This window comes from Dreissena polymorpha, chromosome 9 (assembly GCF_020536995.1).
Source record: "Dreissena polymorpha isolate Duluth1 chromosome 9, UMN_Dpol_1.0, whole genome shotgun sequence".
Taxonomy (NCBI): domain Eukaryota; kingdom Metazoa; phylum Mollusca; class Bivalvia; order Myida; family Dreissenidae; genus Dreissena; species Dreissena polymorpha.
Window position 1 is genome coordinate 32,126,213 of NC_068363.1, and position 26,812 is coordinate 32,153,024.

Sequence of the window (26,812 nt, forward strand, 5' to 3'; positions counted from 1 at the left end):
GCAACAACTGGTACATTGCTCGCGGAAGGTTCATTTTATCATAACAGCGGCGTTTATTTTTATCCATTGTTTAATGCATTTTTTTGAACATTCGAACAATTCAAGGAAGTATATATAAATATTTGATGTAGGGTATAGAACATTCCGTTTTAATTATTTGTCCGCTTCATTGAATCTTACGCAAAACAACAAATCAGCTGTGGGTCGTCTTTGTTTCCCATATTTTGAGTACAGGTATTCGTTTCAATCGTTATTAATTATTTAAGCGACCTTTTTCGGGATGGGGTAGGTTTACGCGGATAATTTCTGGACTATACTTACGGATATATAGTGTCCTAAATTCGATTTTAAGTCGAGCAACTGAATCCTATTTATATAAATGCGTAAACATGTTGTCGGTGTTGTAGAGAAAACGGAACGAAATCGCAACATAATTCAACCAGCTAAAAGCTGTGTGTGTGTGTATTTGATATTTATTTACAGGTCGTCCAGCGTCTTCGCGACTACAGATGTATCGACCTGCCCCTGTGACCCTTCAGGGGAGAAAATAAGGGCATATTATACATCAAAGCACGATGGCCAATGAGACCTGAATGTGACTAGATGCTTTTTTTAATGGATTATGTAGTGGTTTGCCTTTTATCGAAATGGTTTTTGCAGTATTCCTATTATCTCTAGATTAGCATTATCCTTATTGGCATTAATGTTAATTCCTTATAGATTGTGTGTGATTTTTGTGCGCTTCGCCCCAAGATGTGTTAGTGGTGGTTCTAGCGGGATACAGAGGGCGCCCCGATTCCAGAGGCGCCCCTGGTTCTTTTAAGTGCCCGGTGTACAGCACCGATACACTGCACCCCCGTTTAACGTCCCTCGTGGAGGACTAGTTAGTACATAAACATAGATTAGTACAGATATTACTCTACTGCCCTGTGTCTTGGTGTAAATTTACATGGGCTCTCTCTGTTGTGCTATTGGATATTGTCAGGTGTTTTAATGGTGTTGCAAGGGTCAGAATAGTTGTGAAAGGTATTTTAGTTTTATATAGTAGAAAAGGGGGCTGCGTTTGTGTGGTTGACCGAGATGACTGGTTGGTTGTTGGGGGGTACAGGAAGGACAATATCTGGTTCTACACTGTCTTTCTTGGGAGACAATTTTCACGCGCCTTTATATTGTTTGTTTTTGAGAGGAGAGAGAGAGAGAGAGAGAGAAGAGAGAGAGAGAGAGAGAGAGAGAGAGAGAGAGAGAGGAAGAGAGAGAGCAAGATGATTCCTCGCTCTCTAATAGCTCTATCTGTCTCTCTCCATAGTGTATCTCTCTAGCTCTCTATCCAGAGACTCCAATACAGACAATCACAGAACACCAGTAGATATCTACGAGGAGATCGATAGTATATGCTCTTTATTAGAGCTATTAGATTATAGCTCTCGAAGATAGGGAGCGAACGTTACTTCTTCCTGTTCATTTTGCTAATGGTTACACAGATGGTAATTATATGTATTAGTGCATTTTGGTCAGGAGGGAGTAGATATGGGATGTTAATGCTGATCATTCCTCTAATTCGATCTGACCCTCGTAGTGACAAGGGTAAAACGTGCAGGTTAGCAATACAAAGGTAACAATTCAACGTCAAACGTAACAAGGCACAGGCATGCAAGGAAAAAACTTACACTGCACTACAAGAAAACATCACCTACGCTACAGTAGGGGAAACAACAACAACAAATACCGTCACCATTCTCTTTTTATTTTTATTTTCGTCATGTTGGGTATGTCATGTCAACGGAGCCAGAGTGCACGGGCGAGAGATATCTCTTCAGGCGCGCCCTCTAGCCCAGCCGACACGCTCTACTCAACATGTTTAAGTCTTGTACATATGGGGAAACATGTTTACTAATCACATTTAATTACAACAATATTTACACCTATAGGGGTTGCACTGTGGGTAAATTTGCCCTCGCGCGCACTTACTGCGTCTTCCGATCCTGCGTGGAAGTATGTTGTCTGTGTGCTTTTCCCCTACCTTCGTCGTTGTTGCTGATTACAGCTTAAGAGAAGGAAAACGAGGGTCTCGCGGAACCCTGGGTTTTGTTACCTAGAGCGCTTTTTGGTTGTAAAAGAAGGATTAGAGCTTATCCACAGTGGTCGAAAGGGGCCAAGTAACATATGTATTGGGGGGGGGGGGACGTACCCTTCCGTCGTTTTAGTATTATTAGTCTTTATATGTTTATTTATTGGTGTAATTTTCCTATATATCTTAAAGCGCAGACGAGGGAACCGCGAACGTTCGTTATAGACAGCTCCCTCATCTTTGCCTTGTTTATATTTTTGTTTATTTATGTATTGACGTCAACAAGGTGTTCTTGGACACTGCACTGTTATGTACTACCAATCCAAAGTACATTTGGACCCCAAATACAAATATAGGTTCTCGGCGTGCACATTACATGCAGTGTTTCTATATCTATTTATTTTTTGATGCAATTTTCCTCTTGTCATAAGTACATAAGATAGTCATTATTAATTGGAATCTTTTAAATTACATATATCATGAATTGTTTTACGGTACAGTTTTAGAACTAAATTAATTAATATTAGTATATTAGTTCGAGCCGGGCCCAGACGAGTGGCCATATGGACAACACCGGAGTGACCATCGTCCGAGACCCGCCCGTCATTAGTACATAAAGTTGCCATTATTGATCTGAGTTTTTATTTATTTATTTATTTATTGAATTTAATTTTCCTATAGGGCCGGGATAATATGGTTAGGTTCAGTTCGGGCCCAGACGAGTGGCCATATGGTGCACACCGAAGTGACCATCGTCAGAGGCCCGCCCGTCATTAGTACATAAGATTGCTATTATTAATTTGAATAAATGAAGCAATATATAACTGACGGTATGTGTTGTTATTTCTATCTACCGCTAATAGTCCAACGGAATAATATATTTTATCTAAGTAGCCCGTGTTGCGCAAAAATTTAAACACGTGCAGTCGCACAACATGAGCGATTCCGCTTGGAGGCATCAACAGTGAGTCGCGATTAATGATAAATGGGTTTGTGTAGGCCGCTATTACCCCTGCACTTAGTTCTAGTCTCTGTTCAGCGTGTTTAGGGCATATAAAGAAAAGATGTTCAAACGTGTTATGAATGTTGCACTGGGGGCAGAGGACAGTTTTGTAATAGTCGCCGTGCAATCTAGTCACCCTTAGGCGCATGCGCGAGTAAGCCCTGTCCTCCCTTTAAATGGGACTATAGATGTTAATCTTATGGCTAGGGTTGGTTAATAGCGGTAAATTATGATTGGCGCAGTACATTGACCATTTGTGGTCCTGTTTATTATACTATTTTTGTTTAATGATTGCAATTAGTTCGCGCGCTAGGCTTTAAATCAGAGGGTAGACCTTCACGGGAACCTATTCTGGCAAGTTGGTCAGCGTGTTCGTTATCCGGAATGCCTACGTGACTCGGGATCCATACGAATTGGAGAGTGATATTGTTGTTTGCTAATTTTGTGATACCCTTGAATGTTGCACATATAAGGTCGGGACGCGTTTTCGATGATCCTGCATTAAGTGCTTGTAAGGCGCTGAGAGAATCGGTTAATATCGCGTAGTTTGAGCGTTCGTTAGTTTCAAGTTCGTTAAGCCACTTTATGGCGCTGTTTATTATAGCTAGTTCGCAAGCAAATATAGACAGTTCTTTATTGTATTTTACCTTGCACTAATGTATAATGACATTTTTGGGTTGATACACTACAAAAGCCGCGCCTGCTATTTCAAGTTTCTCATTTTTGCTACAGTGAAAATCTGGGTGTAATCCCCATATTCATCTGTTACATAGTTTTGAGCTATAGAGCCACTGTTTGGGTCGTTGTCGGATTTTTTAATTAATGCTGTTAGATGTAAGTCAATATTTGGTTTTGATAGTCTCATAATATTTGCCTAGCTCGAGCACGTTCTGCGCGTACGGGAGACCACTCTTCTTTTTCCTTTTTTGGTAGGCCGGGTCTAAAGTAACACTAAGATTAATTGGGAGGTGTGGTCCCATAGATAGCGTGCGCGCGCGGTATTTTAGTTGGTTAATTTGCCTTTGTTGACCCAGTTCTATCATTCCAAATTCAGCGTGCAGCAGAACGGTGCTTGTAGATTTACGTGTACCAGTTATAATTTTAAGTGCCGTATTTTGTAATTTATTGAGTAATGTTTCACTGGCCGAATTGTACGCAATGCTTCCGTAGTTTATTTTTGCCCAGAGAGTGGCTTCATAGATACGCATAAGGGCTTTTTTATCCGTACCCCAGTTGTTTCTTTGGATGCATTTTAGAAATTTGAGGTCCTTTTGGCAGTGTACAACTAGTTTAAGGATGTGGTCTTTCCATGTTAAATATTTGCCAAATGTCATACCCAAAAAAGTAATGTTGTAAAGAAGCGGAAGAGGAGCACCACATAGAGTAAGTTGTGGGGGGTCAGGTTTTTTTTTTAGATCGAGTTGCTTTAAGTACATTGGCCGCTACTTTTTGTGCACTGGCAGGGAATAAGATTGCTTTGGTTTTTGCGGGATTTATTTGGAAGCCATACGATGCGCTCCAGTTTTCTATTGCAGTTAGTGCTTTTTGGATTTTAGTAATTGCTAGATTCGGCGATTTTGATGTGGTCCATATTGCACTATCGTCGACAAAAAGTGATAAATTGATTAGATCAGTGTTATTTTGTGAATTATGTGCATTAATTTATCTGTCTAGGGTATTCATAGTCACGGAAAATAATATTGGAGATAGGACACTACCTTGGGGACAGCCGTTTATAGTCTCAACTGATTCTGATGTCGCGTCATGCAGTCTCACTTTTATTTTACGCGTTGTAAGAAAAGCTGCAAACCAGTTGAGCATTTTACCCTCTATTCCTAATGTATTAAGTGTTTTAATGGCGTTTTCGTTCCATAGTTTATCGAATGCGGCTGTGAGGTCTCAAAATACGGCTGCTACGGTTTGACCGAGATTTTGGGCTCTTTTAATATCAGCTTCAAGGCGTACTAAATGGTCTTCGTGGATAGATCTACAGCCCGATTGAACTTCTGAGATTTTGTTATGTTTTTCTAGATACGCGCAGAGTCTCGGTTTTATCATTGTCTGCATTAGTTTGGTGAACGTAGCGGTTAAAGAGATCGGCCGATATGAAGCTGGAGAGTCTTTAGGCTTATTGATTTTAAGGATCGGAATTATTGTGGCCTCGTGCCATTCATCAGGTAGAGTACCTTCAGACCATGATTTATTATAAAGGGAAAGTAATTCTTGTTTCCCCGAGAGTGGAAGTTGTTTAAGTATCTTATAATGGATGTTATCGTCGCCCGTCGTGCCGTTTTTGCATGTAAGGAGAGCTGATTCGAGCTCGAACAGGCTAAAAGGAGCATTGTACTTATGAGTTTTTTCCTCGGTAAGAGATTGTAACCAGACAGGAAATTCATTTTTTGTTTTTATTTTCTTTGCAATAAACGTTTCAGAGTAGCCTTCGTCACTGCTTACTTTTTGATACTGTTGTACCAGGGCAGAAGCTTTATCAGCGTTAGATACAATAACTTCGTTGTTAACCCGAAAGATAGGTGTATTAGTAGGGGGTCTGCCTTGCATGCGCTTAACTTTATCCCATAGTTCTTTGCTAGTTGTTTTATGTGAGAGATTATTACAAAATACGTTCCAGCTTTCTAATTTTTACTTTTTTAATACTTGTTTAGCACTTTTGCGGGCTTCCCTATATTTGTCATACTTAGGTCCGGTTCTGATTCGGATACATTTTCTCCTACATTTTTCACGATATTTAATGGCGTCTGTGCATTCTTGATTCCACCATGGTACATACCGTTTGAGTTTTTTAGGTGTTTTGCTTACAGGGATTGAGTTATCAAGCACAGTTTTAAGTTTTGTTATATAGGATTGAAAGTAAGAGTTGGTGTCAGTATTATCTACATTAGGAAGGAACTCATTATTACACTGAGTTTTAAAGTTGTTCCATTGTTCAGGTGTGGCTTTGTGTATTTTCCATTTGTGTTGTGTGGACGGAAGGGTATTCTCTATTCTTGTCTTTAGTTTTATTATTATTGGAAGATGGTCACTTCCAAACGAGTCGTCAATGACATTGAAATCGCTAATAGCTTGAAGATGGGCTGAGGTAAGAGCTAGATCGATCGCGCTGTCGGGCTGATCTTCGCGATCAGACAATCTCGTTATTTGACCGTCGTTAAGGAAGTTTATGCTGCTATTGTTTATTAATTTTAAGAGATTTTTCAGAGTTATCGTCGCATCGTGGATCACCCTCGGGGTTCCAGCAGGGGTGTTTTAGATTGAAATCGCCAACAATAATATTATTCTTTCTATGTTCAACTGAATGGAAAAATTTTGCATAGTTTTAACACGTATTATCTTTAGTTTGAGCATATACGCATTGAATGCGGAATGATTGGTGCTTAGTCAAGTACAGTGTGAGGGCACACGATTCAATGGGGCAATCCTGATCAATGTTTATTTTAGTAAATGAAATGCCCGATTTTACATATATTGCTACCCCAGTGCCTATAAGTTTTTCTCTGTGTTCACCTCTGACAGGTTCTTGATATCCTTTTAAATGAACTTGTCTGTGATTACTTTTGTAGTTCGTTTCCTGGAGACATACTACATGCACTTCGTTGTTATTAACATAATTTTGAAGCTCGTACATTTTTGTATTTGAGTTATCAGTAATCCCTCGGGCGTTCCACGACATAATTGTAAGACTGTTTATATTATGAGTATGAACTGTCACAGACATTGGGGGTTTGGTGTGTTAAATTGACCTAACGTACGGGCTTAAGGCAACTGGATTAACTTAATATATTCCGTACGCGTGGCGAAAGAAGACCAGAAACGGCGGTGCAATCGCGTGTCCTTTGCGGAGGCTATGGCGCATGATCGGGGTCGAGCTGTTACGGCCCATGCGTAGCCGGTTTCTATGTATATTGAAGGGAGAATACGCGGGGTGGTCGGATATCCTGTGTCGTTGCTGATGATGGCGTTGTTGCCTAGGTTGTTGTTGTTGCCTTGTTTGTTGCGGTGATGGTATAGGATTGAACATTTGTTTAGGGTGATCAGAAGTTTGTGAGCTGGAGGGTAAGTCATGCTGTTGTTGTTGCTGATGGCGGAATGTATGTTCAACATTGTTTGTGGCTACATTATTTGTGGTTGATGTTGATGCCGGTTGTTCGGGCGGAGTAGGAGTGGTATGCTCAATATTATATTGCGTCTCATTTTCGGGGAATTTGTTTTTTAGTATGGACAAAATTTCTATTTCAGATTTACCAACTAACTGTGTAGCTATTTGGGCAAGATTGGGTCGCTTATTTATAGCTTGAAGGTTATTGATGTATTGATTGGTAACCTTTAAGTTTTTGCTGTTGATAGTAGATTGGTATTTGAAAGCTGACATGCACATGAGCGATAAGTAGCCCTGTTCACTCGGGTTGTGTGAGGTATGGTTTACTACAGATCTTTTTACTACGGAATCCGGTAAGCTCCGCATTTAAATGTCACCTCTAACCTTTTGACGGCAACATGTTAGCATACCGTGTGCATTTTTCAGCGTCACGTCGGTAATTGTCTTATATTGTATTGTACAATGTCTCAATGAGTGACGTGTGTCAATTTCAAAGGACGAAAGGCGACATTCAATTAAGCACTCAGCGCATTCCATAGGTTACAATATCGGATAAATATAATCCCAGGTAGGCAAAATATTTAGCATGTTCGTAATACTTGATGTGGATTGTAATGGTATATTTGTTCCGATGCATGTAAGTTGGCCTTTTTTTTATTAAATCTTAACCTTGTTTTTTGTTTTTGTACTTTTTCATGTTTATTAACTTCAACAAAGTGTTTAAGCAGTTTAAATTACAACCTACGGAACCAAGTATATTACATTTGTCTCAAATCGAGATTAAAGGGACATGTTCACAACTTTTCGTACTATTAAAACAAATCACTTAATATATTTGTGTTAATACTTCACTATTCGCAATTATCCGAGAAGATTTTACTGTAAAGAAAGAAAAGTATAATACAATTGTCCTCGCCGGGTTTAGAGCCCGCTGTCTGTGAGTGCAAAGACAAACACACCACCACTAAGCCAATCAAGAATTTTATATTATACACATATTAACGCTATATTAATGATACACGTTCTGCCAGTAAAAGTAAATAGTTTTGTTAAACCAGATACAAAAATAAAGATTGTATGATTCGAAGTAGTTCGATATGTTTATGAACGGACATGTATACAGGGTCTCAGTTACGCATTATGAAGTGCGCGACAACTGTTGATGATCACAATACATGTATACATATTTGTCATTATTATATACATTTACATCCTGATAATCAACCAAAATTATGGACTGGTCTCCTTTTATCATCGCTACTAGTAATACATTATTATGCAGCGCTAAATGGAAAATATTACGTTACTCAAATAACTTGTGTATTGTCAATAAACGAAGATACTCGAAATTTAATTGAATACTTTTTTGTTAACACTTCGTAATGAGATGATTCGGCATGTCTCATAACCGTGTATTGGAAAAAAACAAAATTTAAATTGCACGAACATATTTTAATGATCATTACGCTGATTCAATTCAAGTGCCATGCATTGATGTGTAAACTATTGATTCCTAACACAATAGCGTATTGAGAAGACGTATAACAACTATTCATTACTCAAGGCTACGACAAGCTTTAACAAAATTGATATTTTACAAAGATTAAGCTCGACGTATGAAGATCGTCTGTCTAATGTATTCACATTCGGAATATAAATACCTTACAGGTAAGTTCGCGTGTTCTGTTTAAAAAAAAAAAACAGTTCACCACTTAAAACATGTATGCCTAAGTCAGATGAAATACTCCCTTAGTTACGTTTTGTGCAAACGTGTTTAAGTTTACAATTTTACTTTAAATAGAATATACTCAGGTATTTATGAAAAACAAAATACGAACATAAATTAATCACATCCTTTGATAACAAAACACGTTAAAGCCGTGTTGTGGCTTTAGGACTGAATGTCGTTTAAAATATGACGCGGGCATTCGGCATTCATACCGATTTCTCGTAGTGCCGGGCCACTGTCAGAACACTATCGTATCGTAATCGGGACACTTTCGGAACGCTATCGTGGCGCTGTCGGAACGCTACCGTGGCGCTGTCGGAACGCTATCGTGGCGCTGTCGGAACGCTTTCGTGGCGCTATCGGAACGATATTGTGGTGCTGCTGGAACGCTATCGTGGCGCTGTCGGAACACTATCGTGTCGCTGTAGGAACGCTATCGTGGTACTGTCGGAACGCTATCGTTGCGCTATCGGAACGCTATCGTGGTGCTGTCGGAACGTTATCGTGGCGCTGTCGGAACACTATCGTGGCCCTGTCGAAACGCTATCATAGCGTTGTCGGATTGCTTTCGTGGTGCTGTCGGAACGCTATCGTTACGCTGTCGGAACGCTATCGAGGCGCTGTCGGAACGCTACCGTGGCGCTGTCGGAACGCTATCGTGGCGCTGTCGGAACGCTTTCGTGGCGCTATCGGAACGATATTGTGGTGCTGTTGGAACGCTATCGTGGCGCTGTCGGAACACTTTCGTGTCGCTGTAGGAACGCTATCGTGGTACTGTCGGAACGCTATCGTGGCGCTATCGGAACGCTATCGTGGTGCTGTCGGAACGTTATCGTGGCGCTGTCGGAACACTATCGTGGCCCTGTCGAAACGCTATCATAGCGTTGTCGGATTGCTTTCGTGGTGCTGTCGGAACGCTATCGTTACGCTGTCGAAACGCTATCGAGGCGCTGTCGGAACGCTACCGTGGCGCTGTCGGAACGCTATGGTGGCGCCGTCGCAACAGTATCTTGGCGCTGTCAAAACGCTATCGTGGCGCTATCGGAACGATATCGTGGTGCTGTCGTAACGCTATCTTGGCGCTGTCGGAACACTATCGTTGCCCTGTCGGAACGCTATCATAGCGCTATCGGATCGCTTTTGTGGTGTTGTCGGAACGGTATCGTTGCGCTGTAGGAACGGTATCGTGCCGCTGTCGGAACGGTATCGTGGCGCTGTCAAAACGCTATCAGGCGCTTTCGGAACGGTATCGTTGCGCTGTCGGAACGCTGTCGTGGTGCTGTCGGAACGGTATGGTGGCGCTGTAGGAACGGTATCGTGGCGCTTTCTGAACGCTATCGTGGCGCTGTCGGACCATTATTGTTGCCCTGTCGGAACGCTATCATAGCGCTATCGGATCGCTTGTGTTGTGCTGTCGGAACGCTATCGTTGCGCTGTAGGAACGGTATCGTGGCGCTGTCGGAACGGTATCGTGGCGATGTCAAAACGCTATCGTGGCGCTTTCGGAACGGTATCGTTGCGCTATCGGAACGCTGTCGTTATGCTGTCGGAACGGTATCGTGGCGCTGTTGGGACGGTATCGTGGCGCTGTCTGAACGCTATCGAAACGCTGTCAGAACGCTATCGCGGCGCTGTCGGAACTGTATCGTGACACTGTCGGAACGCTATTGTGGCGCTGTCGGCACGCTATCGTGTCGCTGTCGGAACACGATCGTGGCTCTGTTGGAACCCTATGGTGGCGCTGTCGGAACGTTATAGTGGCGCTGTCAGAACGCTATCGTGGCGCTGTCGGAACCCTATCGAGCCGCTGTCGGAACGCTATCGTGGCGCTGTCAGAACGCTATCGTGGATCTGTTGGAACGCTATCGTGGCGCTCTCGGAATGTTATGGTGGCGCTGTCGGAAATCTATCGTTGCGCTGTCGGAACGCTATCGTAGCGCTGTCGGAACGCTTTCATGGCGCTGTCGGAATGCTATCATGGTGCTGTCGTATCGCTATCGTGGCGCTGTCGAAACCGTATGGTGGCGCTGTCGGAACGCTTTCGTGAATAATTTACTTGTACACAGTTTACAAAAGCACTGTCTTGTAAACTAGAGCAGTTGCCTATTTTGTTGATGTTCGATATTGATTAAGTTCTAGTAACACTTTTACTTTTACTAGTCTTTCGTTTTGATACATAGTATTTTGCATAATGTAGTAAATACCTGATTTGTCGTAAAATTATCAATAAAGAGCAAAGAGTTTATTATAAGTTATAAACTGCATTTTTCTCTCGAAGAATGAATGGCTTCACTAGCAGAGTCGATTAATATTCGGTGTCCATCTTGCCAAAAGCCAGTACAGTCCTAGTGGAAATGCTGTCCGTTTTGTGAGACCAGACTTGAATGTCCATCACGCCAAACCTCGACCCACATCAACTTGCCAGAGAATCATTGTTCAAACATAGATATAAACGATATCGATACTCAGCATATCTCTAGTACGTATTTCATCGAAAAGAAATACAAGTAACCCACATCTTTCCTGTGTGCATTGTCAAGTCAACCGCACATGCATGTGGTTCTTTTCTAAAACATGTAAAACAATCATGCCTTTCTTAAGATATAGCTGTTGAGTCTAAAAGCTCATGCGTTCTTTTTAAATTTAGTTACTGTTAAATGTTATTTTAAGGCGCACATGCCTGTTTTACGTTTTTCTTGTTCAAATTAGAGTTAAAGATACAGAGTGGCATTGGTCACAGTTCACGCATTATATTTGTTTTATGAAGTGTTAACCTGATATTTCTTGATAAATGGTATAGAACATATGTGCATGTTTCAATATAAGAGGGTATTTTTGTTCTTTTGTAATCGAAAATAGGGCTCATAAAGCCATGAAGTAAAACAAATGTCTGTATGAAATGAGTTATCTATTTGGTTTACACACTATTTGTATACATTGACTTTGGGTCTGTATGCATTGAAACACCTATATATTCTTAAAGAAACCCACTTAATTAAATTTTGAATGTCTCGTCCAGAAAAACAAAATCCACAGTTTTAGGGCGATTGGGGTGTTTTTCCTGTTTTTGTGGCCCTTCCGTGTTTTCATTGTGTGAGGCATTGGAGTGTCACAACACTCGTAAGTATATACGTACTAGGCTAACACGCGTTGAGGCGATCTTGAATTAATACTGTAATTCCAGCTGTATATTCTTCAGTATCTGTAGGAACCCCCACCTGTCCTAGGGAGAAAACCAGCAAAACCTCATATGCTTAAGCCAGAGGCTTGATATAACCTCGTATTTAATACAGCAAAAACCAAAATACCTTTTAGGTACTTTTCCCTGACCTTCATTTAACACGTACAGCCTCAGTATTTCAATTTCAGTTAATGTGTATTTTATTATAAAAAAAAGTAAATCATGGGGACACACTACGCGTGTACGTAAATATACGAAGTGTAGCAAAATTGTATGTGACGTGCCTCTATACGCATGCGCACTATCGAATACTGTACTGTATTTCACAATATACTAACAGATTTGTTTAACACATTCAATGTAAAAGCAAAAACCTTTAACAAAAAATAAAAGTCAAACTTTTCAATTTCGCATAGAGAAGCTCATAACCATACCTTTTCTAAAAAAGCATTCCGAGCCGAATCATTTAAACAATAGAAAAGATAGGTCACGGGCATGTAAGAAAGAACACGAAGCAACGGTCACTGTTTTACAACCAACTTTTACCGACTTCTCTCCGGTTGATGAGGGGTTTCCGCCATCTGCCAAAGTCTCGTGTAGTCTTTAATCGTAAAGCTAAACAATGAATGTGTAGTACACAACAATGATTTCCCTACCCCATAAACACAGAAATATTCAAATATAAATCCATGACAAGTGCCATAACAGAGAATTGTGTCTTCAGATAAATGCTTTTGATTTTTTTCAGAGAATACAGCATTGCACACCAACAATATTCAGTATATTAGTAAAACGTCTAATTGTGCAAAGCGATTTTTATATGCGTAACCTCGAATGCAATTTAAGGCGTGTTTTAAAAACTATTGTCACTGTTTTTTTTAAATGTTAACAAATGTATGCAAAACGGTTGTGTGATTGCACCGACACGTACACTTTTGCCGTATTTTGTGTCACTAAAACATGTTTCCGCATAAAGCCATTTTTTTTGTTCTGGTCAATTATTGTGTTGCTCTGAGCATGCCGCTATTATTTCAGAGAATGCCAATATGCCTGATTGTGTGGATGATCCAACGCAGGATGCAAGTATGTACGAAGGTTTGAAGTACAAACTGTTTGTGTGTGTTCAAATCAACTTATTTAGTGTGGTTTTCAACATGTTTTTGTTTCGGAGCATATACCATATTTCTTCTATTTAAAGACTATGTGTTTTTTTATGCGTGCATACATATGCAAGGTATAACTACTTCCTAAACGCATTAAGGCTGTACATTTTAAATATTTTCTTTCAACCATTTTTTCCTTTGCCTGAAATGTGCACATAAAACCTTTTCGCTTTCTAACCTTGTTATACATACTGCGTAAAGGGTTTAATTCATGTATACAGTACTGCTTAAAAAGTAATTTATAAATATAAGCCACTTCTCGGACATGAGTCGACTGTTCGGATAACTTGTATTAATTAAGTTTCTTTTTGAAGAACTTGCCTGTCCATGACAAATTTTAAACATGTACAAATTTTACTACCGATCAAACAGATGTAGCTCATCTCTACTAACTGTACTAGAAAGTACTGATCCGTTTAAGTCTGTGTTTAAAATTTAAATCGTACGAATTTGTTAAAATTAATCTGTCAGCTCCGTATCTTATCGTGTCGTACCATAACAATTAAAAACACTATCATTTGAAGTTACGTGAAAACATATAGTCACACCGTAGTACATGATTCGTATATATTGGACCACGGACTTTGGCATTTCCAGGGTCATTCATGAGATTTAAACCGCAGTAGGACTGGCAATGGTATCCATGAATATGTGACTGAGGCATACGTCTGGCACGTGTTTTGTACTTATACTTTAAAGGCAAATAAACATACCAATTACAACTTTGAATGTCTCTGATAAATCGAAAGTGAGCTTCCCTTTAACTCCCGTTAAGTTACATTTACACATCAGTCTTTTAGACAATCTGTAATAGTAAACATACAAGTTAACATATTCATTAATTCCACTATATAAAAAATAGTAAGAAAGCAAATAGAGATGGAGGAAACACAGTAAGAGTGATTGACTGTCCCGGGTGTATGACAGCATTCATTTAGAGAAGGTAGATAATTTAAACACAATGTTGATGGTTACGACCGTGACTAAATAACACACTGAACATGGTCTTCAAACAGCTCAAATGAAATTACAATATTGAACAAGACTATTGCCAAGCAATATAAGTCCCCTACGGTGAAACTTCACCATTTTCAGCAATATTTATTGTCTATTCTTGGCGTAGGACCAAAATGAAATGACGTACATAATCTCTATATATTGCCATCTATCCATATTTCAAGTTTCATGAAACAATATGAAGAACTTTTAAAGTTATCGTAGGATCTACTTTTTTCAGAAATATTTCTAATCTAGTTGTTGCCATAGCAACCAGAATTCTCAACGAAGGAACAAAATGAAATGACATGCATATTCTCCATATTGCCATCTATCAATAAGTTTCATGAACAAATATTGAGAACTTTTTAAGTTATCGCAGGAACCAGAAAAGTGTGACGGAATGAAAGACTGATTGACAGATACACAGAGCGACATTAATATGCGGTCATGAATATAAAAATGATGACCAATTTGAAACATATACTGATTAAGGTATCGTTTAATAAATTATCGTTAACTGCATGTTTATATTTTGCAAATTGAAAATTTAATGATTAAACTATCAATTAATAAATTGTACGCCCTGCATTACTGATGGGATATTAAAATGCGAGTGTACCAGATGACTGGCATGATACAAATACGTTTTCGCAAAAGAATTGTCTCCAGCTCGAATATTATAAAACACCATAGAATATGTGAAAGCTGGAGTTCTGCAGCTATGGACCTTTTTGCCATACCATTAAGGGTACAGTACACTAAATGCCGATTTCACGGGCGGGAACACGGGGGGTTAGCGTGTACATCTATATAACAGTGGCAAATACAAATTCTGATTTATACCCGATAATAAAGCTAATTAACATAAACATATGTTGCAATTAATTTCACTCTAGATTGTTTATCAACTGAACCGACACCAACAAATTAAAAGAATTTTTTATTACAATTGATCTATTTAAGTTAGGGACAGGTGAGAATTGCCCGTAGAACATCGTCAGTTTAGCACTATACCCCACCCACTTGCAGACATTGGACTTTCATTTTCAATGACGATCGGCATGCTGTTAATATTTATTTCAGCATACTGTTGCATCATCAAAAAATGATAACTTTGAATACCTGTCTTTCCTGGTAAATTTATTTCTCTCTTTTTTGTTGAATCGGAGGTTTTTATTCGGATGATTTGTCGCATTCGGTTTTTGAAAATGCCAGTTCGCTAAGCGAAAGCTCCACAGTTTCGCATTTTAATTGTCATTGTTTTACATGCGTTTATCATCGGGGTTTTTTCTTCTGACATAATAAGACACGATAACAATTGAGTTTTTCAATTCTATTTAAAAATTAATTAAAAAAAACATAATAAATTATGTACGAAACTGTGAGTTGAAATGCAGCTCCACATATTTCGATAGTTCGCAGGGGAGTTAATTAGGCACCTGAAGATTTGTAGCGATTACTGTATTAGTTATTTACATTTTCTTTCATATTTGGTGTGGTTTAAACCATCCCGGTTCGGTTATCGTCCAGGTAAACACTTACCAACATATAACGTTGGTACAACGTTGATTACTGACGTTGTATTGATGTTAGTATTTTAACGTTGTACCAACGTTGGCATTTGGTTGATAGCCAGCCAACCCAAATCCGACCATAACCTTATGTTGTATTGACGACGCATGTTTGCTGGGATACAGTGTTTCTAGCAATTTGTATTTGGGAATATGGTATCTTGGATTTATCAAGCTTGTATTCATCATTTAAGTAATGTTCCGGATAATAATTTATAGTCGTTTTTGCCTGAAGATCGTTCTAACCGTTTTAAAATCGCAATCTATAAATCCGTCGGTCGACGCTTTTGTTGCAAAGTTGAAACAGAGCGGCTTAGGAATGAAAACAACTGCGCTGTAAATACTTTGCTTTGCAATGGTTCAACAAATGTAAATGTTGACATGGAATCTCCATATAATTCAACCGATTTATCAAGTATCGAGATTACCGCTGAACGAGTTATCGCGAACTTTAAACCACAGTCGAAGCTAACGACTTTGGGAGCAAACGATGATTTGAGTATACACACATAAATAGTATTAGATATTAGTCTAAAAAAAGCCTGAATTAGATTTAAACAAAATAATACATAATCAGCCAGTTGCAAGCAGTCTTACTCGTCATACAGCAAAAGGGTCAGTTGCCAGAGAGCGCAATTCACGAAAGATAACGAGAATGATGGTGCCTTTCACCGTGTTTTTCGTCGTGACGTATCTACCATTTATAGCCGTCTCTGTGATGGATGCAGTGGTTTCAGACTTTTGGACGGGTTTGTCTGAATAACACATCTGCTTCTATTACTTCTTGTTACAGATATACGTTTTTAATACTGTTGCTAATCCGTCCATCTACAGCTTCTGATGTGTAAAGTTTCGACGTGAACTTAAGAATTTCATTTGGAAGCTTTTCACGTGTAGTCCTAGAAGTACAATTAATCTCGAGCTACGCACTATTTAAGAAACCGATACATTTTAAACAAACGCGATTGCTTTTAAATAGTCTAATGTTACGGTTGGTTGCATTTTGTATATAAATAATACAGTTGGTTCTCATAGGACTTTTGTTTTCCTGGTTTTGTTTCTATTGTGATAATGTGTTATACGGTAAGCAATATTTGTGTTGTTGTTTTCATTGTTGTGATATGCCTACTAAATAAAATAATGTTTATATTTTGAACTATATGTTTACATTTTTTTGATAAAATGTCAACGTTGATGAAAAAATGTTAAGTCAAAGACTTTACCATATAATATAAAAGTTAGGTATGAAGTGAGTATATCAATAGTGTGATGGATGGACAACTATTCTTCGCAAAAGTGATAATATACATATGTAAATAAGAAAATGATAACAACGATAACAGGGGAATAATGATAAAATAAGAACAATTCTTAATATGTTTAAATGGTATGTGGCTTGATGATAATCTGTTGGCATGCACAATACTATACGTGTAATGATTACCTTCCCATTTTCGTTTGAAGCATGTTCAAGCTATATTGTTTAGTTTTGTGGATGAATTGTGCATGAGTTTAACATTATTATTTTAGATAATTATAATTCTAAAATAATATGCATTATTCTAAATATAACATGTGCTTATTTATTCGTTGATTTCAAACTCGTATAATTTTATGTCTTCTTGCGCCTAATAGTTTATTTACCTTCCACGTTGTGTGAAGGCCTTTACCCCCATATAAAATGTGCTGTCAGAGAATTCATATTTAGGCGATAGTGTATGCCTTGAAATGTATTTGTCTTTAAACGTACTTTTTGGTACTAAATCTTAATTTAATTGAAAAACTCGTATACTGAAAAAACAGCTAGCTAACTTTGGCCTCGATCACATTGAATCACATCGCATATGAAATCTTAATTGGCTTAGTATATTATATACTTGCTACAAGTTGTTATCTTACCTTTTTTTTCAAAACTTGCTTTTACATCATTTCTATATTAAGTGTGTGTGTCCATTTTTTTAATTTAGACATGTTATCGTCATCTGAGTGTGTGTTTAGATTATACATTTGTATTGGTTTGTCCGAATACCTATTTGTATGACGTTTTGTTCAGGTTATACATTAAAATAATGTTGTTTTTCCATTCATCTTAATCGTTAAGTGCTGCAACGTTTCTAAGTGAGAAATAAACCGTAACAAACATTTGATCTTAGTCAAACTTCTACAAGATATTCACGTAATTTGAAATAGTAATACTGGCATGTATAGGCACGAAGACAAATATCGTTCATTTTTTAACAGAGAAATGTAAAGTGTTTTTACTAGCTTCATGAATTAAAGAAAGATTTCACTAGTACATTAAGTTTATAAGTGTGCTGTACACGGTTTGATATATTATTCTATAAATTAACGACTGTTTTTGTTTATGTTATATGCCATATATGTGATGTCTGCTATCCTCACACTACCTGTTAATTTATCAACTAACCTTGGTATAAACAAAGCTGTTGTTATTTTGTCATGTTAAAGAAACCTCTTGTTTTTATATATCTATATCTATTGTTGCATATTTTAATAATAATTATAGCATGGGAGTACAATAATGATAATTTTAAAGCCGTTTATGTGTGAGTGTAGTTGTATAATATCAATAATAATTTAATTTTAATATAACAATAATACTTTCAAATATTTTTATGTATGAAATAATTTTCATAATTCATGTGGACCTTCAATATGCTGTACGTAACTTAAAACGCTAATTGTGAGCAAATTTACCCAACGTGATAATGGAGATGACAAAATCTATTGATCAGGGCAAAATACTTAAAGCGATCAGAGTATACCGCTTATGCGAATGATACAACTATTTAAAAACTATTCAACTACAAGGGAAATGATACCATACAACTAGTTGAAGACTTGCAAACTACACAGGCAATGATACAATAAACCTGTTTGAAGACTTGCAAACTGTACAGGAAATGATGCAATACAACTGTTTAAAGACTAGCCTAATACGCAGACAAATTACAAATTATTGTAAATTGCTCTGAATATAACTGTTCGTTTAAATCGTAAAATTCGTCTTTTCTTGCAATTAGTTTGCTATTTTTCAAGTATGGCATGTAGGTCAAAAGAAGGAAATCGATCTTTAACAATCCATATTTTTATATGTTATAGAGTTCTGTATGGATATCGTTTATACATGTAGATGTCTGAAACATGGACAAGAAACACTACGCTCTTAATTTTGATTCAAGTGAGACAAACCGAACGAAATGATACATAATGTACCGTCAAAAAGTAAGCTTACACGCACGCACGCACACGTAAAAGGTTTTTAGGAGACCCGTTTATACTTCTACTTCGGTTGAATTTGTTTCTGTTTTACATTAAATGAAATGTGCATGAATCAACCGTAAAGCTTTCTGATACTGTTATATCGTAAAGTTTAATAAATCGCTCCACATACATTGTTGTTACGTTAAGATATACCTTTAAGGACGATATTGTTAACGTTTTTGTTTATATTGGAAATGATAATTGTCATCCCCTTGCACTAGTGACTAGTTGTAAGTATTTCTTCATACGTTATGTGACTCAAAACGATGCCAGGGCACATTTTCTTTGGTCGATTTTTTTACACCGAAAGCATATTTTGATTGATTGATTAAAACAATCGTCTTTTATGTTTTTTGTTCGTAACAATACACACATCATCTTTGATTTTTATATTATAAAATATAACAAGAGCACATCCCTTTAAATCCTGAACGTAACTAGGAAGTAGATTCATCCTTACATTTCCGTTTACGACACATCCATATAAAGCTATGAATATTGGCACTCACGACATTCAATGGTCGGTGTGTTCGCGAATATTTATGGATTCATATTAATTATATTTAATGAACCATGCAAAATCATTTGTGCTAGAGTGAAAATAGGGGCAATTTCGTTGACAGTTATCAAGAGTCTAGATGACTTGTATCCTATTAACATATCAAAGACACAACCTACGTGGACTTTTAACATATTTTCACATCGAGCAAAAGCCATTGATTCGTGTTTAATGTTAGACGATCGGAAAGACCTTAATGCGTATTCTTTACGACAGTGAATACACGTAGTCAGTGTGTTGCAAACCGATTGCGAACTTAAAATTCACGCAGATTTGTAGAAATTTGATCTTGGTATAATACTAATTACTTTATGTAAATCTAAAGTGTCAAGTAAGGACATTTATGCCACAGGTACTTGTTATTTTTGTTCTTATATGGCTCAATGTAAAGTGACGATTAACCAGGTACTTAGTATATACATTGTTGATTAAAATGTACATAATGCAATAGTTATGTGCATGTGTACAACTATATGCAACAATTCAATTATGTTCAAAATTATGTTATTGTTTTGATGGATATAACCGGCATTTGTATAGCCGCACAGTCTGGTTAGGAGCTACGCTGTCAGTTGAAGAGACCACGATTATTGCATGCTGTTCTCGGGCCACCTATTAGCATGTTGCATTAGACCAATTTTCGCATGACGCGGATCATGTTTTATTGATTTTTAAATGGTACTTTTGAATATATACATATATATATATATATATATATATATATATATATATATATATATATATATATATATATATATATATATATATATATATATATATATATATATATATATATACGAAGTAACATGACGCTTGTTGGTTAAAGGGACCGTCAATCACAACTGACGAAAAAGAAAAGTTCTAAAATACCGTATTATTTACAATTATTAAGTTATATTGATTACAATATCACGATTTGTGTATTACAGTTCTTGCAAAAAGTTCATATTTTCAGTATATTCGGTAATACAATTAATAAAAGTACGTCGCGAAAATAGGTGACATAACGATATACACACAATAAATAACGCAAGTAGATTGATCATTTTATATATAAAACATATATACAATTAACTACGTATGCACAATTTGCATTCCTGGATTTTTCCACGTGACGATGACGCAATCTACTTGCGTTATTTATACTTAACTGGTAGGTACCTGGTACCTGTACTTAGTAGAACTTTAATACCGAATATACTGAAAATATGAAAACTTAACAATTTGTTCAAGTCATATAATATACCAGTAGTGATATTTTAATCAATATAAACTAATATATTGTTTTTAAATACGGTATTTTAAAACTTTTATTTTTTTTCGTTTGTGTGGTTGCCTGTCCCTTTGAATGAGCAGTTGCATCGCGTTCAACGTTTACACATTTAGTTTTTCACGATTAATCAACTCGAACTGTGGTCATGTTATGACAGCTTTAAAACTAATAAACTTGTTTAATATTTAGTGCGATATGTTTTCATCATCTTCATATCAAATTTATTTAAATGTATATACGTACATTTCTGAGTTATAATACCAATTATTTTACGCACGATTTTCACTACTAACCTAAACATATATGAAAACTTAATGTGTCTAGGCTTAAAGAATGAATTAAATTAAGGTTTTGTCAACGATAATAATATGGTCTCATTTCCCCTTATCATACTTCTTTAGGTAATTCGGTGATACAGAAAAAGATCATTTAACTGAAAATATCGGTATGTCTGACAATTCAGCGTGATGTTGATTATTTAATGATTTGGATGTTTATTTGTGAAAATTGTTTATCCAGAAGTTCTAATGTATACGGTGAATAGCAAGCGATTTGATATACAAATCAAGTTGCGTCAATAATTATAGTAAGAATATATGAATATTTCATAATAGCATTCTTCTTTCTTTTTAATAACTAGTTTTCTTTCTTGTTTGAGTAATTAGCTGTTATGTAGTATTAGTATACGTTTATATGTATGTGGTCACGTTAACAGTAGTAACACGCCATATTTAGCATATTAACGATGGAAGTTTATATAGTACAAATTCGTATTAAAAACAACAGCAACAACTGCAAATATATACTTCTAGGAAGAGAAGTCTCAACTGACTATTTTATATGGTACCTGCTAGTTTACAAACGATGTCTCTACGTTGCTTTATGTATTTAGTGTGGGTAGGGACGACATATATATATATTTGTATTATTTTTTCTCCGCAAACATATACCATCACAAATAATCACATTGCGTGTGGAGTTGTGTAAATAAACATTTTGTAAAGTAGAGACACCACTGAGTGAAATCGTTGGGTCATTTAAAATGTCAACTTATAGTATTTTCTTTAAAAGTACAACGCATTAGATTATTTAGTGGTGCATTATACCGCTAAATATATACTGATTATTCTGCAGTACAATTGCCTCAGTTAATATATGATTTTATCATGATACAAATTGCTCTCGTTCTTATTAATGCAAAAACATTAAATACGACGACACAGCGTTGTTTATAATAGTGTTACAAATTTAAACGTAAGCTGTTATGTTCAGCAGATAACTAAATTGTTGTTTTTTATATTGGACTCATATTAGCTTATTGCACAATTATTAAGTAATTTTTTTTCAGGTTCCCGTGGCGGATATATTGGTTTTTTGGTTTCTTATCGTCCGTGTTTTTTGCTATTTTTCCCGATGTTTTAACGTTTCTACAAGTAGTGTTGGGTGTGTTGTATATCAGTGTGAAACATAGGAATGCTCTAGTGGACTAGTTGAAGCAAAAAATGGACATAAAGCCGTAAATCTGCTATTGAACTTTGAGTTTATATGCACTTAAAAACCTCTTACTGTTAGAATAAAATATGAGCTATGTTTATCAGCAAGCGATGTGTATAGTGTTTACCGTGTATTTTCATCTGGCGGTATTAACTGTAATTTTCTGCTATTATCGTCATGCTCCTCGACTGTTCAATCTATACTGAACAAATGAGTGTCTGATAAGTGTCTCAACATGAGCTCTGAAGCATCTACACCTAATGAAGCTAATACAGCTGCTAAAACCAAAAGAATAATATCCGTCTTGTCAACACCCGAGCAGGGTGGTGATCTCAAGAAAAATAGGGTGGCAAGTGGTTCTAGCGCTCACTTTAATTAACCTTTGAAAGCATGGATGATGCAGAGAAGGTGGATTTCAAACTTGATGACAAAGCCATACTGGCGATAGTAGAAGCTGTGGAGATTCTATTGAATCGTCACTTTCTATGAAAATGAAAAGTATGGTTAAGTCGATTGTTTCCGGGGTTTTTGATGGACTATCTAACCACATACAATGCCTCGATATAGACAACCAGTCGCTGCGCCATGATAACTAAATGCTACGTGACCGCGTTATGGATCTGGAATGTGCAGTGGATTCCAGTGAACAATACAGCAGGCGAAACAACGTCCGCATCTTCGGCATCCCGGAAAGTCCTGAATCAAAGAAAAGTACAGACGACATAGTCATTAAGTTGTGCAACACCCTGAATGTCGATGTGTCTGTCAATGAAATAGACCGCTCTCACCGGACTGGTAACCGTGGCGGACGCAAACCCCGGCCTATAATCGTCAAGTTCACTAGCTTCAGGGCCAGGCAAAAACTTTACACTTAAAGACGCAAACTGAAATCATGCAGTGGACACGAAAGCATCTTCATTAACGAAGATCTGACCCAATATCGTGCGCAGCTGTTGTATGCTGCCCGTGATCTAGTTAAATCGAAAACAATTGAAAGTGCCCGGTTATCAAATGGCAACATATTCATCAGGGCAACTGAACACGGCGTTACAACCATCAAACGCATCAGCTGCGAATCAGATCTGAAAAAATACAAAATGATGTTTATATAAAACTACATATCTTTTTTGATCAGCATACCAGTTTTGATAAGCTTATATCCAAATCGAATTTAACCTACTGAGATGAACGTAGATTACTATACCGTCACACCTATTGTTTTTTTCAGTGAGCATGTAATTAACTGAATACAATAGCAAATCCAGTTATTTTTTTGACACTTTTGCTTTAAATAAAAAAAACTTAAACTAAATTAATTAATATGCGACGAAAGCAAATTTACCGGTCTTTTTTACTTTAAATATATATTATGCAAACGTGTTTACCTATAAAGTGCAAAAGTAAAGTAAACAAAATACTTGTGATACGTACATCTCAGTTCAATAAGTGTACCGAATAAATGCTCAAAATGCTCAATATGTATCTCGCAGTTGGCCATCTTATACGCTCGAATAGCACGATATCCTAGTGTTAGCAGTGTTTTTTTTTATATAAACTAATCCTAACCCCCCGTTCACACATAGACGTTGCTTCTACTACGATCAAACCTCGGCCGAAAACGTGACAAATCGCAGGAGAAACGTAGTGGAGTCTTCATAAGCGCAGTATGATCGCGGAAGAGTCTTCATGATCGGAGAGCTCTACGCTCTCGCCACGCTTATTTTGAACATGCTCAAAACAAGCGTATCGGGAGCGTAACCAACAAAAATCGGTGTAAAGTCGTAAAAAGAGCGTAGTAGAAGCGCCGTAATCTTACAGGCAGCGCGGAAGCATAGTGGAGAGATCTTCATGATCGTAGTAATAGCGAAGTAAAAGCGTAGTACAGTCGGGCACTTATCAAGTACGCTCTTACAACGCTCCCAGTACGTTCTTACTACGTTACCACTACGATCTCACTACGTTTCTGACGATCCTACGAAGATCTACAATGACCTAACGCCGATCATACCACGACTTATCAGGCAGCTGTTTGTTTTTGGAGCACTGATTTTTTACCAAGCATCATCTGTCAACTACATGTAAAGGGTGGCACTATACTTGACGATCATTTGCAGTTGGGACTTTGAACTTTTCACATCTTGTTACAGTTACAATTAAAATGCCTCGTTAACCCCGTGGTAAATGCCGTGAAAATTCTGCGCTTGCAAGCTCTGCGACTCAAGACCTTGAACATCCTGCAGCATAAAAATATGAGACCGGGAAAGAGCATGACGAACCTTCGACCGTTGAAGCTGGTGCACTTCCTTCCACGGAAACCCGTCAGCCTGATGATCCCTCTATTGAGTCCCAATTCGATGTTGAAGAAAGTAGAAATGTTCTCCAGCAGAAACGCATGTAAATGCGGACAGACCTTACAGAGAACCAGGAACAGGCTATGGTTGAATGGCTCATCGCACATCCAAACCTTTACAACAAAAAGCTAAACGGTAATAAAGAAACCCAGAAGAAAGAATATCTCTGGAGGGAACAGGCTAATCTGCTTGGTAAAGCCGCCGACATCATCAAAACCTGGTACAGTAGCATTCGAACAAGGTATGGGCGGCTGATAAAAACGCGATCCTGTGCTCCCGATGAGGAATTAACAGAAAGGGACAGTTGGATCCTGCGTGAGTTTGGTTTCCTGCAGCCCCATATCATTGAAGTAAATAAACGCACCGCGGTTAGTGTAAGTAGATAACCACACATTCATTATAGGGTCGAAATTATGTTATATGCTTGAGTGTTGATGCCTTTGGAACAATTCCCAAGCGAAAACTGACTGGATCCCGATCAGCAGTCAATTGATAATGATTCACGTTACATATTAAGCTGGCGTAATGGTAGAATTGATTAAAAAGCCAAACTGTGCAATAGAACAACATGTTGTTTCCATGTTAATATTAATTGCAGATGAAAATGTTGATAATGTATTAATTCGTACTTATTTTCGTAACAGATGACGGCAAAGTTGGTCCCAACAAACCCTGACTCTGCTGATGCCCTAGCTGATACCGCTGGTACAGGCGCTCTCTTCATTGACGCCCTCGATGATTCCACTTCAACGGTATCTACTTCGACAACTGTACCTTGAAGATCAACGTATTCAAAAGCTTATCGAACTCAAAACCGGTCCTCCGATGATGCAATCTTGGCAGACCTGGCAGGTAGTCGGGAACAGCTTATTAACTTGCAGCGAGAGTTGCTGGGTCGCATCAAGAATACATCTGAACCGAATGAGCGCGATTACTTCATGGACTGGGTTAAGCAAGCCGTGGCAGGCCTTAATAAGACTCTTTGGCGCCGCTTCCAGGCTGACGTACAACCTCGGTCAGTCGCTACACTGACATGCAGAAGCAGCAGCAACAACAGCTTCAGCCTGGACATTACCTTTCCTCAAACAAGGATAGTGATCCCTGTCCCATACAACGGCAGCCTAATCCCTCGCAGTGGCCATCACAAGTCGTTAATACAACGTTCGTGTGGGGATCTCAGGAACGTGCTTGGATGCAACTGCAGCAGTTTAATCAGCAAAACAAGCAGGCGTGAGTCCATCCCGTTAGTAGACCGTCACAAGAGGGATCAAGTATGGTGTTTGCAGGCCTTAGCTCACTGTTAGATATTGATGACGGACAACATGGACTCAGTAAACGCTAATGAATACAATACATAGAACAAACATAGACACATGCAGTTCTAGCGATACCATTTTATTTTTTCAGCAATCAATCTTCTTAAAGCTATTTTGAAGTCGTGTCAGACATGCACTTAATTGACAATAGTAGTTCATTTTGTTTTTATAATAAGATCAGTTAGATTTGTTTATGCACGCTATTATATGTTACGGTACAATTTTGTGCATACTCTTTAGTTCAAAATTTGTATTTATAAAGGCAATACTTGTACTTGTTTAAACCCGATTGCATTACTGTTTGGTTTTCAATCAAAATTTAATTGTTATGTCTGACTGTGTGTCTTGTCTTGTTTTCTTATTTGTGTATGTTTAAGAATATATAGTTTTGGTTCTTGTAATAACAAATCTAAACGTTGTTTTAATAAAAAAGCCTTATGGTTTGAACCATCCGCTTTGTTGTCAAAGAACTGTAGGTGCCTTAAACTGGTTTAAAGTTTAAATCTATATTTGCAATGCGATTATGTTTGAAGATTTGTGTCATATGTTTCTGTTTTATACAAGAAGTATTAGAATAAAACTCATATAACCAATTGATGTTTTTAAGTATACTAGTATTACTTATTACAATATATACTTAGGCACGGTGATCTGCCGGTAATCTTTCTGCGGCTACATTTTTTCGATGTGTCCATACCTTTACCGT

General features: G+C 37.6%; 1 protein-coding gene across 3 annotated transcripts in view; it reads left to right on the forward strand.

The window, feature by feature from the left end:
* LOC127843666 (interferon-inducible GTPase 1-like) overlaps positions 1–26,812 on the forward strand; it is a 159,807-nt gene that overhangs the window by 13,190 nt on the left and 119,805 nt on the right. The window lies entirely within an intron of this gene.